We start from the raw sequence: 15,689 nt of genomic DNA, 5'->3' as shown, positions 1-15,689 counted from the left end.
GCATTTCATTCATCAGCAGGTAAAGGTGTGCATGTGTGCACACACACACAAACACACACGCATAGACCAGTTAGTACATTAGAGCAGAGCAACACGTTTTAAGGTATCTGCCCTTTACAAAGTTAACCTACAGATTAAAAAAAGGCTTGGATTTTCCATTTTTTGTTGTTGAAATATCATTCTTCTGTTAGTGAGCACTTAATAGATTCCATAAAGCAATGAAAATCAAGAAAAAATACTCAGCTAAATCAGATACATGGGACTGGATTTAAGATGAATGTTTTAAGTGAACTGGGAATCACATGCTTTACTTTTAGAATTACACACAGGCTAATGGACTAAGAAAAAAGGAAAAAATATATTTTTATTCAAAACAGCTCTAGCATTGAAATGTTCAATAACTCGATAACAAAACACTGCAGCAGATGGATAACAACTGTTCTTAACTAAACTGTAGATTGTTCTAAGGAACTTCTTATTCTCTATCTTCTCAAATTGTTTGTGATCAAATAGTATCAACTTCATGGCCCTTTCAGTATGCTAAAACAAAACAAAACAACAAACAAAATTCCATAATAGACATACACACACCAAAAAAAACCCAACCCCCAACCCCAAAAAACTAAACTAGTTTTTGAGTAAAATGAGACAGCTGAAAAAAGGTCTCTGGATAATTTGGGAAACCACCATTTTTAGACTACATTCCTTTCACTCTTAAACATCTAAATCCTCACTTGCTAAAACTCACTGGTAATAAAAAATCTGTTCCATTATATATTTAGACTTCTTCGTGTGGATATTAAAATAAACTATGTTCTGAAATTAAGAGTTAAAATACCTCCTCTTGTTTTCCATACATATTTGCCTGTATAAATATACTTCATGATTTTACAAATTACAGTATTTATATTAAAGCTTTTGGTCAGCAAATCATTACAGCTTAACACGAACAAACAGTTCCTGTGTTTTGGTTCTGTCTTTAAATCTTTTTCAGAGATAATGAAAACCAGCCAAAATGAGTGACTGCAAATTATAAACAACACATTTATTTAGAAAAATAAACTGAAAATGCTGATTTTTTGTTAGATATCTCCATGAAGTATAGACAAATGGCTAGAAAAATTGTATGTCAAATACATATTACAAATGACTTCTTCAACGGTAACTGGGACTATAACATAAATGTTCAATAGGAACATTTTTTGATGTATAATTCAATAGACTAAACTTCTTGGCTGCTAATATGTTAAAAAATGGATGCTATTAAAAAAGATTATATCCCCTTTTTAAACACACCTTATCATGTTGATGCTTTTTCATATATATACATATATGTATATGTATGTATATGTATGTATTTATTTAAACCTTAGAAAAGACCATAGTCCTTTCTGTGAAGAGATCCCCATAGTGAAAGAAAGCGCAAATGTTTTTCTTCAGTTCTAACTTTTTAATTCCTTTTGGAGCCCCAGTAAAATATAGCTTGTTGTGGTCAAAAATCTCCTGGGGCCATCTGTGTGCAAATGGTGGCGCACATCATTACCCTGAATGGAAGCGACAGTGCAAATACTAGAAGTGCATTGAGATGCAATCTCTAACAGCTGAATTTCTTCAAAGTTGGGTGGAGGACAAGAGACAGCATCCTTTTAAGCAATTTAACATCACCGATGCCCTGTTCCTGTATGGCTTTGAATATGTACAAGAGATGAGAGGTCTTCTTTCCCCACAAACAGTAACATTCCTCTGTTACAGTAAATCCATTCATTTTCTGCTATCACATAAGTGCTTCATTTCTCCTTTTGGCTACATATTGAAATATTTTTGGATGCTGGCTGGACCCATGAAAAACTCATTGTTTGTTACTCTGGTTGGTCAGCACAGAACTCAAGTGTCAGGCTTGGAGACAGCAGTTTCTGCAATGGGGCAAGACATTTAGTCCTTCTTATTCTTATTTCCCACTAAATGGAATTTAAGGCTGTGGCTTTTGCGAGGACTCAGCGTGTAGCTGTCAGATCTGAGAAAGTTGTTTCAATGCAGATTACACTTGTGATTGTGCTCTGACTTGAAGGGTTTTTCCATTCTCCACTGAGGGTCAGGCTCCTGGTTACTTCTCAGATCTGGCCTGCAAGAAGTCACAATGACGAATCTGATATGCAAGAATTTAACTGACGTGCCTCCAGATATAGATATTCCTTCAAGCCTGAAGTTGCTGTTAAAAAGAAAAGAAGACAAGGACAAAGTTATGAAAACGTTACTTTTAAGTGGACAACGATAATAGTAAACAAAATTTTGAATGATTTTTCATGTAAGCAAGAGTTTGAAGAGTTACGGTGTTTTGAAACTTGACCCTTTACAGCTGTATTTTATTATTACTAAGTGTCTTGGCTTTCTGCTGGGGTAAATGGGTTTCACTTCAACGGTGTCTTTGGAATCACATTATATTACACCACCTCAGAAACTGATTGCCACTATCCTAGGTCTTGGAGTATATGGGGATCTTGTAATCACGAATTTTAAAATATTTTTTTTTTAATTATTTTTTCTACGAAGATTACCTTTAATTACCTAACATAACAATTCAGTTTAACAATATGCCTTAGGGCATGAAATGAAAGGAGATCTTAATAAAAAGCTGTATATTACGCATTTGAAAAAACTGTCTAAGAATTCAAGTCTAATCTAACTTGAGAATCTGTATTCTAATCTCTGTTCTCAAAATAAATAGAAAGTGATTTCAGCAGAATTTTCTCATCTGATGCGCAAGTTTCCTCATCACCAAAATACTATATAAAATTCTGATTTGGGTCTTTCACATTCCCCTTTGTGAAACTGCTTTAATTTATACAAAACAATAAAACAGCCCTATAATCAGGAAAGAAAGTAATGCTCCAATCTAGTGCTAAGGTTCACTGATTCACTAAATTTCCTAACTTTATTTATTAGACAAGATAAAGCAGCATCAAAAAGAGAGACCTTGAGATACTGACCTGTTGGTAGCTAGGGCACTAACCTGGTTCAAATAATTAAATTAACACCTTCTGAGGAAAAGAATGAGAATTTCCTTTTTCAATGTTGGTGACTTACACCCAGAGTTACATACTGCAAGAAGGAATAAAATTACTCCCTTGCCATCAGTTTTATGAATCTAGCCTTTCACTCACATTTCCTCTTATTTCATATTGACTGGACTACTTCAATTTGATAGAGATTGTCAAGAGGTAAGACAGAACTTCACTTTAGCAGGGGAAAAAAAGAATCCGAAGTTAGTTTGCTGTAAACCCTTTGTATTTTTTTTCCCCACAAGTAAAACAAAATTTCTATTATTAAGGGAAATTTAATTAACATTCAGGATTATAACAGTGGCACAAAAGTCTAGCAAAGACGGTATAATAAATTTATGATAAAATTGGCCTGGAAGGAAGTTTTTTTCCTAGTCAACTATTTAGGGTTTGGCTCACATTATTAATAAGAAAGATGAAAATTGTAAACATCTGTTACCAACTTATTTTTTAACTGAGGACGGTATTCGTAACAATAGAAACAAACAGGCCTTTTTCAGCTGTCACACTTTCTGGCTTCAATTACATTTGGGCTAGTGATTCATGTACGTCAAGACCTCATAAAAATCACCAAAAAAAGACAGTATTGCCCTTGAAGTCAGCTTTATGCTTATGAAACAAGATGAATACAGTAGAACAAATATATATGTAATAATAACAATAATAGCAATAATAACACCAAATAATAACAAATAATAACTGCAATAACAACAACAAACAATTAAGCAATAATAATAATAATAACAACAACAATAATAATAATAATTATACTAAAAATGATAGGAAATAATACAAGTAATATTTGTACTTTGTCAGGAAACAGTTGTTCTTCAAACTTATTCTGAATACAGTACAATAAAATACTAAGCAGCTGTAGGCATGAAAAGTAATGTAACTTTTTTCTTTTCCTCTGGGTTGCAATTCATAAACATATTCAATATTATGCTCACAAAACCAGTAAGTGGTATATCAGGTATAGCTGGATTCTTTTAGCATCTCTAATTCGGTTGTCAGCCCACACAGTTTGATTCATTCCCAGTTATGCAATCACATGACATCCACCTTCATTTCATCAACATTCCACCAATGAAAAGCCCACTTTTGTTTCTTTATGATATCTCAACTAAAAAGCACAAACTGCACCATTGTGAAAAATGTGACACATCTCTCACATTAATAATTTGTTCAAATTAGAAGATTATGGTTAAGCTTGCTCAGTGAAAAATTCAAAAGGTGGCAATGCCTGCATTAAAAACAGAAGCAGCAGTTCCTCTTACCATTTTAAAAAATATATATTTATAATTACAAATCATTACTGTACACATGAAGTGAGGCACTGAGGGAAAACAGGCCAGTCATTGAAAAAACCCCTGTATCTACTAATTACAGATCCCTATCCTGAACTGCCTAGTTCCTATTTCCCTAGTTTTTACTACTTTGACAGAGAAGCTTTACCTTCAGATCAGTACAATTAATTCATCACTATAAAATCCCTTCATTACACCATACCTTGTCAATATCCTCAGAGTGAAAAAAAGCTGACTTTACTAGGGAGCTAAAGTTCAGACAATTTACAGGAGACCATCTTGTTCATTCACATCCCTTCTCCTCCCTGTCATTACTGCAGCAGCATCTTTGCATCATTCTCTTCCTTCTACAGCATCAGTATTTAGTTCCAAAAAGCACAGACGCAGAGAAACCAATGCTTTTGTTTCCCCATTCAAAATCAGATAACTATGCCTCTATAATAAAAAAATGAATGTTCTCTGTCAGTATTACCTGAAAAATACCTACAGGGAAACCACAGACTGTTTCCTTCCATTTGTCACAGCTCTCTTAAGAACTGCAAGTGAGTCCAGTTAAATCTACCATGCAACCCTTCTCCTCATCATGGCCACGACCCCAGTGTCATTGCACAGACTGTTATGCAGAACACTGTGGCTGGAAATTATTAAGGGAAAGGCTACCAAAGGGAACCACTGTTTCACCCCAGGCCTATGGGATGGCTATGCATGTGCAGCCTAGCATAAACTGAATAGTGATTTACAGGTTTGGTACAAAACAGGGAAATGACAGAAGAGGACATTTACGCAGGCTGAATAAGCAATAAATTTTGATTTAAAGACACTTAGATACAGAGATACTCAGGTTCCACTTATAGTATTTAAAGAAAAAATGCAGTTTGATTCTGTAGTGGCATGATAGAAGGACATCAAGCGCATTATACAGAAGATGTTTATCAACTTTGAACTGATGAGTGTAGTGGTGACTGCCAATGACCACAGAAAAGGATGCTTTAAATGTAACTATCTATGCTGGGTCTACTGCCTTTTATCAAGAAAAAGGAGACAACAACTAGGAAATGCACTTCACATTAAATTGAGAGAGATTTACCTAATTAATACTAAGCTATATAATTTCCACATCATTTTAAGAGTTTGATAAAAGCACCTGAAAGACTAGTCTAATTAAAATCCCCATTATTTGGGCTATTTTAGCACAAACAGCATAATTTGGACATATATTACCTGTATTAAATACACTTGCAGTCAGAGCACATGCCAAGCTATTAGTTGTACTCATGTATTTAAGAGTGTAACAAATGTCCCTACAAAAAAAAAAAAAAATCACATAGTAATAAATCCTTATAAACATAGTGCACAGATTTTCCAGGTATCGTCTAAATAGTAATGACATCTGTTTAAGTTACTCAGACCTGAAAGATACAGAAATATTAGATTCAGATAGAGACTATTTTACCTTTATTACCTTAGGTTTTTTTAATCCTTTCAGATGAGATGTATTACTATGCTAGTTCCTTCAACAGACAAAATTACTAAAAGGGAAGGAAATGCTTCTTAGAGGTTATTTTTGCTTGTTTCTATTGTCCAAGAAATCCCCATCATGACCTTTGGGTTTGTTTTGGGTTTTTTGGTAGTGTTTTGTGGGTTTGTTTTTGGGGTTTTTTTGGTATAAATTTAAATAACAGATTTTTGAAGATGCCAACTTCATTCAGAGCCAGAATATTTCAGATAAAATTTTATGTGTTGTTTGATTGAAGGAATTACACTGAATGCAAACCCCAATGTTCTTACCAAGCATTTTATTTCTCCATCATTTTAACTACATAAGCCAATGTTAGCATTTTTGTGTCCTGTGACACAGCAATGTTGAGACATCTTTCTCTGTTAAAACTAAAACAACCAAATATAAATAATACAGAATGTTAACAAATGCACCACCATTCTTTGTAATTCTTCCTATTTTTTCTTATTTTTATTTACTTTTTTACTTTTACTTACTTATGTGTGATTGTTTAATCCTAGTGTTTCAGTCTGTAATTATTTCTTTTGCCAATGAGCAAACAAGAATTCCCAGTTGCTTATTGGAAGTTTTTCTTTTTCTTGCAAAGCTTTGAAAAAGATTGTAAATAGCAGGAAAATCAGAGTGTCTAAATTTATACATCTTCAAATATGGTGACAACAGGCATTGGCTTCTATAGTATTACTCTTACCTTGCTAACCTCTCCTAACAACACTTCCCTAATTTTCATTATCAAGTCCCATGTTGTTCGAGCTTTGGTATCTCTAGAGACTTCACAAAAACAAGTTCTATATCTAGTTCCATAAAGATAATCCCAAATAGAAATACGAAAATTATGTCAAGAGAGTGTATTATGGCAGCATTTATTAAATATACTTTTCCAACTGATCTCATACTGCTTAAATAATGTATTTGTAGAAGTTCACTGTCTTCGTGTGTTCGCACAACAAAATGAAGCCCATCAGAATATGGCTCTGAGAGCTACTCTAGGACAAATTTTTTATAATGAAAAATTAATGGTAACAGAAACCTGTGCAATGAATGTCAGCAGCATCATGCATGTCAATATATGAAACTTCTAAAATTTTCTGTTTGTTACATATGAACTGCTCGCAAAATGGCTGTGGTGCTTGTCTCAGTAATGTCCCAAACAGTTCAGATTTGAGAGAAGCAATATGTTGGATAGACAATATGAAAAAAAGTCTTTTTTGTTGATACCACTAGTTTCCAACACAGCTGAAATCTAGGCAAGCAAAGTTACCAAGTTCCGACACCATGGAAGTCAATAGGCTACATTAGGGGTTGCCACAGTGAAAACCAAAAATGTCAAAACTCCGACTAAAACATGATAGAAGGGGAAAGAATGGCACTGGAAAAAATTCTGGTGATGTATCCCAGGAAAATCTGGCAGCCTTGTTCACTAGTCAAAGGCACCTTGTCTGCTAAGATAAGTATACATAAATTTAACTAGAGAAGCAAGATCTTCCTTGCCATGTACAGAAAGGATATATAAATGAGCGTTTTTAAAATTCATCAGGCATATTTTTGGCTGAGACAATACAATTCTGTTCACCATTTTGAACCTTAAGAAGACTTTTTATCAGGTTCTTTTTTCTTGACATGACTTTCTTTTTACTTCCCTTTTTGTCCACCCATCCCTTAGATGTTGGAAAACTGTTTTGGATGTCTTAAAGTATGTCTTAAGATAGAATTGATTATGCCAAGTGTAAATACATTCCTAGGAAGCCCATTTCTTTTTTCATTAGTTTTTGGATATGTTTTGATACATCTTTCATGAGAAAAGTACTGACGAAGTATTTCTGGCAGGTTGTTTTTTCTTCATTTTCTCTCTGGGGTACGTGTTTACTAGCTCCAAGAAAAGCCATGTTTTCAAAAAAACTAGCTTTGGATGACATTTTTCTTGTATTTGACTAACATGCACAGAAAAAACAATAAATGATCAAGAAGAGGAAATGTGCTTTTTTTTGTGTGCTAGAGTATGATATAAAATTCAAGCTATCTTTCATTCCAAAGGAATATGGCATGTGTCTTCCTAATTTTCATTTACAGTGAGGCTTCTGATAGAGTTGCTTAAAAAGCTAGGCCAAGTATATTTAAAAGACTGCTTATCAATGGCTGTAATAGAATATATATATATGTAAATATGCATTACTTATATCTCTTATGTATGTGTATACATATAGTGTACATATATCTATTCATTCCCTCTTTCTTCTACTGAGCTGGATTAGCTACAGGACAGATCTTGGACGATACCCACAAAGCTGCAGCCAGTTAGCCATTTGCAAAATCACATTCAAAGCCACTGTTACAAGGGGCCACTGCAGTTGCACCAACAGCCATAGCTGAGCATCGAGTGTGAAAACTGGATCTGTCTACACAGAAGTAGTAGTCACACTTCAGCTTAGTTACTTATATCCTTAGAAGAGATATGCTAGTGATACTATGGAAATGAATTTTATGTACTGACAGCCACTCTGGTGATTGTTCCTGAACAGTGGATATGAATTGTTTAGCTATAAGGTCTTTCGATACAGAAAGTATTTGCGTATTACTTTATGACAGATTACAGAAATATTTTATACCAAGTGTTCAGTGGACAATAACTAAACTATACAGCTAGCCTTGCATATGAGACATTTAACTATATAGAAGGAAATCTCTGTCCACTTTCTGCTTTGGCTGCAGATTTCCTTTCCAATCCATGTTATACTTTTAATCGACATGTCACAAGTTTACAGCATTTTATTTAATTCTGTCGCTTTCACTCTCAACAGATTTCTGCTACATCTTTTCAGAATGTGAATACCCTGAAACACTGAACCTACAATAACAAACACTAAACCAAGAGTTTTGGTGCTTGTTGAGGGCTCTCTATACTCTTGAAACAAACAGAAACAAACAAACCACACATTGCTAGTGGCAAGCAAAATCTTGCTCCTTGCAGTATCCTTTAGCTGATTATCAGAGGGGTAGGAATGCATGGCTAGCTAAACCTGAGGCATACTGCTGCTTCCCCATGTTGAGGGTCTGTATCTGAGATATGCAAAGATCTTCTGGATCTTCTACAGTGATCCAGAAAACTATATGGTCCAGGGAACTCACCTATTCATTCTCACTGCATTTTTAGGGTTTGAAAGTAGGTTTTTAAATATAAAAACTAGATAGTATCTGATATTCTTTTAGTCTTTCTGCCTTTATTTTTGCCCTCATTTTCTTGCTGAGTCAAAGCAAACTTCATTAATTAGCTTGAATGCACACAGATGTCAAATGGAGGTAGAGCAAAGATTAGGAAAAGAAAGATGCAAGACAGCCAAGTCCCTAACAGAAATAATTTTCTGTTTCTAATAATTAGTGAAAAAATAGCTAGTAACACACCTGGGGAGTTGGTTATAAAGTTTATCTATCTAGCTTAACACAGGAAATGCTATAGCAAGCAAATAATGACACAAAAATACTAACAATGAAGCAGCTTTGCATTTGCAATGAGTTGCCAAAGAATGTTGCATCCAGTACCTAGTGCTGGCAAGTTCCCTGTGAATGCCATACCTATTACTCACTGCTTAATCTAAGAACCTTGTTATTAGTGCCTTCTTACGCTCTAGTTCTTGGCAGCAAGTAAAAGAGATGGAAGGCCTGATAGGTTAGAAAACACACCACCACCCCATACTCCATATGTGTCAGTGTTTTTTCTGTAAAAATTCAGATTTCCTGTGGTTTACTTTTAAATCAGTCTATTCCTGAAGCTATGTAACAGAAAACAGGATGATAATACAAATCCCTGTGAACCTACACTCACTGAATAAAAATAATTTCTTTCAGCATATGGCATAATCTACATGCCATAGGAAAAAACCTTTCAGGAGTCATTGAAAGGGACATTAGTCTCAGGACAAGTGAAAAGTTCACACAGAACAGTTAAATGCTTTAAAGGACTTGCATCCACTATTATTATAGAAATGTTTATGCTTCAATTTTTAGAGGGTTTTGTATAATTACATGTCTTAAAGCGACATGTGAATGGTTTGAAAATCATTCTCCCCAGAGTATATCTTCCAGTTGACAGGTGTAACCTTTTCTTTCTGCCTGGAGCTAGGAAAGATGGATGATAAGTGAGCTGGAAGCCCTCCACTTGCTTATTAAAAAAACCCCAAAACAACAGTGTATGAGTGAAAGAAGCCACGTAGGAGACAATGTAACTATGGTTTTGTTTGTTTGTTTGTTTGTTTTTTGACATTTACTGGTCTTTCATCTATTTAAAATTACTCAAGCAAGCCAGCAGCCTTGTAGGATTAGGCCTACTTTGCAAAGCCAAAAGGACGTAAAGGACATGAGAAAATATCTGTAAATACTTTGGTGCAGCCTTTCTGCAGTTTGCCTGTTGAGGGATGAAATAATTTATGATTCTAGCTGACAACATGCTGATTGTTAACAAATGCTTTACAGGATTTACTTCTTCCTTTATCATTTGGCACAAATATTTTGCCACACAAGAAACAAAATCAATCTCCCTGCCAGTAGAGATTACTGAAGCTACATTTTCCTGTTCTCTATAAACATGCCAACGTGACTAAAGGCTTGGAATGATTCACCACTATTCTGATTAGTCAACATACTCAAATTCAATTTGTTTCTTTACAAAAGAAGAGGGTGTTCTGTGATGCTTCTGGACACCAGGAGGTTCTGTCTGCGTAGCTAGGAATTTTTAGCTGCTACAAATGATTGAGTAGCTCACAGCTGAATCCTGGGCAGAAGCCTACAAGTGCAAGAGGGGCCCTGAGGCCATGCAGCAATGGAAGAGTGTTTACTACAAGTCTCCACACTTCAGCAGCCCACTGGAAGACTTCCTCATCACCAGCTGCAGTCCTTTTCCATAACAACGCACAATAGAAAGGGCTGCATCTACTGCTTCAGACTTCATGCACTGCGAAAGAAAAATACTGGAACTTCTACACATTCATTTACCAAGACTTAACTAGCTACTTTCCTGAGCTCTAATGAAATCATGGTATCAGGAAGAAATTGAATGGAAACAGCAAAAAGTATTCTAAAAATGTAACTGAATATATTCTTAGAAAGGAAGGTGAAAAAAAATCCCTATAGCTAAGCATCAGTAAATTACCTAGCATCTTCATATGCCTTGTACTTTCAGCAACAATATGCATGAAAGAGAACAACCTGACATGGCATTTACATTTAAGACGTATGAAAGAATCTCCTTATGAAAAGCACAATGTATTTTTTTCTGGGAATGTTCAAATGTTATTAATGTAAACCTTGGTAAAGAGCCCTGATTTGTGAAGTAGTACATTACCAGAATGTACTTGCATTCTAGATTATAAAAATGGATACAAAAAGCTAAAACTCTTGCAAATATAAAATGGTTCAATGCAAACTTTCATTTTAAATGACGTCAGCTTCTGTTTCAACAGCTTCAAATACCTCTGCATAGAACAAGAGATGTTCCTGTGCATCCTCTCTCAAAACCTACTTATGCGCTACTGAAACTTATCTGCCGCTCCAAACATAAGCCACACGCAACTGATGTTTAAAAGGCAGAAATATTACTATTGATCTTTTCCATAGGCATTCAGAATGATGCCTTTTAATTTATTTTCAGTAATTCTAAAAATGAGCTTCCAGAATTCTGCTATCTTGGTGTGACATAACACTGTATTTGAAACAAACATATTATTTTGAGATATCTCTGGAAAAAGGCAAAGAAAACAAAGATCAACATTTCAGCTTCTCATCTTACAGATCTGCCATGGGTCACTTTACTTCTGTAGCCTGTGTAACCATTTTAAGCTGAATGCTAAGAAGTCTAGACCTGAATGAGATTATTTTTTGACAAATTTAGACATCATGTTTTTCTCCTTCCAGCTCTAACAAAGTATAATGTTATATACAGCTGGATGGGACAGTCAAACACAAGCTCAGCAACAAATCTTACCTCAACTTAGCCTTTATGGATAACCTTACCTCTCTGTTAGCACAGGCATCCCTATCAAAATCTACACATGTGAAAAATGTAGTAAAGAACTACTTCAAGTGCACAGGGAGCAGCATGTGGTCAGCTCCAGCAGGAAGACGGGATGATTACACAGGCAACAATTTATCCCAGTTTCAGGCCTCTTTCCTTTTTATAAGAAAAATTCAAAGCCATAAAACATCTCTACCTTAGCCCTTTCATAATGTCCATAAAATATGCTGAAAAGCTTGGCTCACCATGAACACAAAATCCGTCGTTGTTTTTTTTTTGTTTTGGGGGTTTTTTTTGGTTGGTATATTTGTTTTTTTCCCAGTACTAACATTTGCAAAACTCCAAACCTTTGTCAATGTGGAGTAGCTTGCTGACTGAAAATCACTGGCCATCCCTGCTTCAACACAAGCATCCATGCTCATCTGGCTTTGGAGTGATTTGTTTAACAAAAAAGATATTCAGGCCAACAAAAGCAGCTCAGAATTAAAATACAACCAATTAGAAGTCTCCTGTTAATGCTATTCAGGAAAAGGTTACTAGCAAAATGTGCAATCCAGTGCTTTGCACAGTCCTCAAATATAGTGTTTGTCTGGCCAATAAAATACCACAAAGTATTGGGCCAGCAATTTTGTGAGCTGTTCACCAAAGAGGTTAGTCATTTTGACAGTCTGCCTTGAAACTGAAAACAAGAATAAAAACACAGAATCTATTTATCTAAATCCATTAGTCAGATATATAAGAAAGCCTGATGCAAAATCCTGATTCCAATCAGAACAGCGGCACATCCTCTGGACCTGTGGACTGGAATTATGTTTGAGGTGCTGAATCTACTGTGTGCCTGCTGAGTTGGCCAAGTTCCTCTCCGATGTTGTTTTCCAAGCCACAGTTCAAACTAAGAGAGTTTGCTGCTCTTCACATAAGTCACAGATGGTCCTCTGCATATTTGAAACATCTCTTCAAGCATTTCCACCTCTGCATGGGACAGAAGGCCAAAATCACTGTTAATTCTTTTTCAAGTAGGATGGACTTTCTATCTGTCATGATATACGTCAAAGACACTTGACTTTGTTTTCTGTAAACAATGCATCCAGAAACAGCTTGGTTTTGCTGAATTAGTCAAAACTGTTAGAAGAAAATACTTAATCTTGAACAAATATGCCCAAATCTTATAAAGTCTATGGTTACAGTTAAAGTTATATCCATAAATTTCAGATTTTCTGAATTTACTCTATTCTATACACCATTGTTCTTTAACTCCTACCCTATAGTATCTTCATTTTCAGTTTCAGGTGTTTGAAACCAAGTACATGCTCTCTTCCACATCATCCCCATGCCTAACAGAAAGCTATGTTTGCTGCATTGACCTTGCATGGGAAAGTGATTTCCTCTCTTCAAGTCATGGGAAATCATCACTGTTTTGATGCTTCTGCAGATACTCTGATGGGTATCCATGTGTCCCCAGTGACTTCTCCAGTGTCCCTCTTTCCTTGGTCTTTTCCAACCTAAACAACTTTATGATGCCATGATTCCATGGAATGGACGGTGTAAGAGTGAGTAGAAATACAAGAAATAAAACTGAAAAAGACATGAGGTCCAAGAAGCTCTGTGGGCTATCTGTCAGAGTCTGAAGGAATCTGGAGGACAATATACTGCAACCTATTTATGAGAAAGATTAATAAATAAATAAACAGCCCACACAAGTAGATAATTTTTGATTTCTCAAAATTATATTCTTTTCCTGTGTTCCTTCTTTCCTTTTAAAACTAAAATGTCCAAAAGAAGGACTGCTGTTGGTTTAGACAGGCAATAACGCCTATCTAAGGCACTGACCAGTATCAGCAGTTCAAAAGACCAACTTACTTAAGGTGGAGCTACTTTTAGGAAAAGGAGAATTGCTGAACACATATGACACTTCTGTATCAAATATGACAATGGAACAAATTAAAATGTATTTGGTGAAAAGCAGCAATATGGTCACTACAACAAAGGTAGATAAAGGAATTTACTCAGTTGCCCTGATGGTGCAGTAACACAGATATAAGAACACAAAAAATGCAATACCATAAAATGTAAGTAAATTTAAGTACTGAAAACGTAAAATTCATTTTTTGATCAACTTTCTTGAAATTTTTTGTAGAGATCAGACACAATTTTAGACATTGGTGAGCATAGCCTGGTAAAGACCGCATGTACCTTGTGTTAAGCATTGTGTGACAAAGCAGTACACCGAGAAGCAAAAAGAGGGAAGGAAAGCCTGCTCAATCCCTAATTTGGATAATACCCTTGCAAGCAGTTGAAAATCAACTCTGCTCCAGTCATAATGCCCCCCCTTTTGTTTTGGTGGGGTTTGGTATTGTTGGGGTTTTTTTGTTTGTTTGTTTGTTTTTGGTTTGGGTTTGTTTGGGGTTTTTTTTGTGCAAAGAATTGAGCTTTGGAGAGCACAATGGAGAGGTGAAGTACTCATTGGAAATTCTTTGCTGACTAAAATAACAATGAAAAATAAAATGCCTTTGTATTTCACTTGTGAACCCTACAAGTGAAGCTGGAACTTTGGTCTGATGAAACTTTCTTCTACAGTTAATTGAAAAATGTATTAATGCTTAATATCACTTATCCTTTTTCATGTTATCTAAAAGCCTCCTAACTCTTAATGCCTAAAAAAGCTTCTAATCAAGAGCAGTGCAAAAACTTCTCAGTGAAGAAAACTGTAACAGCTTGCCTTTATTTCCAATACTTATATTTCATAGCCACAAACATGTCCTGGGATAATAAAGTGAATCAACCATACCAATGATTAGAAGTACATGCTTACTGCTTAGAAAGAAGTACTTAACTTTCAAAATACACTTAGACAAAAGAATAAAGGCATCAACCTGTAAGCATCACTGAAAGTAAAGATATTAAATTTACCTTTGTAAACTGTTTTACCTATGTCATAGCGATTTTCTAATAGGAAAAACAGGAAGAAATGTAACAAGCTGTTACCATGTGGGTATATAACTCACTGCACTAATCACAACTGCAAGTCAGCAATCAGCTGAAAACTCATTGATGATGGAACAAAACCTTCATGTACCATGACAATAATGGACAAATGACAAGCTGACAGCTCAATTCTGAAAAGCCTTTTTCCACACCACCAGCCTCCATTATGAGTGAAGCCTTACCACTCCTCCCACCAACACGGAGTATGTGCCGAACAGTAAATTGCTAGCTGCACCTTCCTGCAATCCTCTATCAAAAATCTCAGTGTAAGTGCAATCTTATTTTACTTTAAGAACCAAATTCTAGACTGTTTCAGGTAATGTCTAATCATGTTTCAGCAGAGACCAGGTGAGAAGACACTCAGCTGCCTTTGTTGCTGCAATGAGTATCAGGCAACTGAGTCATTAAGAGAATAAAGCTTTTCTTAAAGGGATGGGGAGATAAAAGGGAGGGAGTTAAGAAGAGACAAAAGACTTCACCTCCTGTTTGTGGGTTGGGAAAAGTCAGTTTCTAGTGTGGGACTTGAGAAGGAAGGACAAGAGGACAGAATTCAGTGAGGTTTTTGCTTGCCACTTTGGTATTTGCATATGTTGGGAAAGGGGGGAAAGCTGGCAAAAAGTGTGACCTGGCTGGTGCCACGCTTGCAGAAGCAGCAGCTCAGAGCCTGAGGAGCCCTGATGGGGAACTGTGGGTGATGGGGAGGCTTTAGATGTGATGCCCAAAATAGGGGGTGCCCTTGGCCGTGCATCCATAACTGCTGGACAAACAGAAGAGAGTATGTGTTTGTGGAGGCTGCAGGAGAGTTCAATCCGTCCTTC

General features: G+C 35.8%; 1 protein-coding gene across 1 annotated transcript in view; it reads right to left on the bottom strand.

The window, feature by feature from the left end:
• Positions 1-339: 339 nt before the first annotated feature.
• PRR16 (proline rich 16) overlaps positions 340-15,689 on the bottom strand; it is a 165,448-nt gene continuing 150,098 nt past the window's right edge. The window contains 1 exon segment of the mRNA XM_005234957.4: positions 340-2,209. The gene's annotated coding sequence lies outside the window, so the exon portion shown is untranslated.

The sequence above is a fragment of the Falco peregrinus genome, chromosome Z (genome assembly GCF_023634155.1).
Source record: "Falco peregrinus isolate bFalPer1 chromosome Z, bFalPer1.pri, whole genome shotgun sequence".
NCBI classification, from domain to species: domain Eukaryota; kingdom Metazoa; phylum Chordata; class Aves; order Falconiformes; family Falconidae; genus Falco; species Falco peregrinus.
This window is presented reverse-complemented; position numbering and strand designations above follow the sequence as displayed.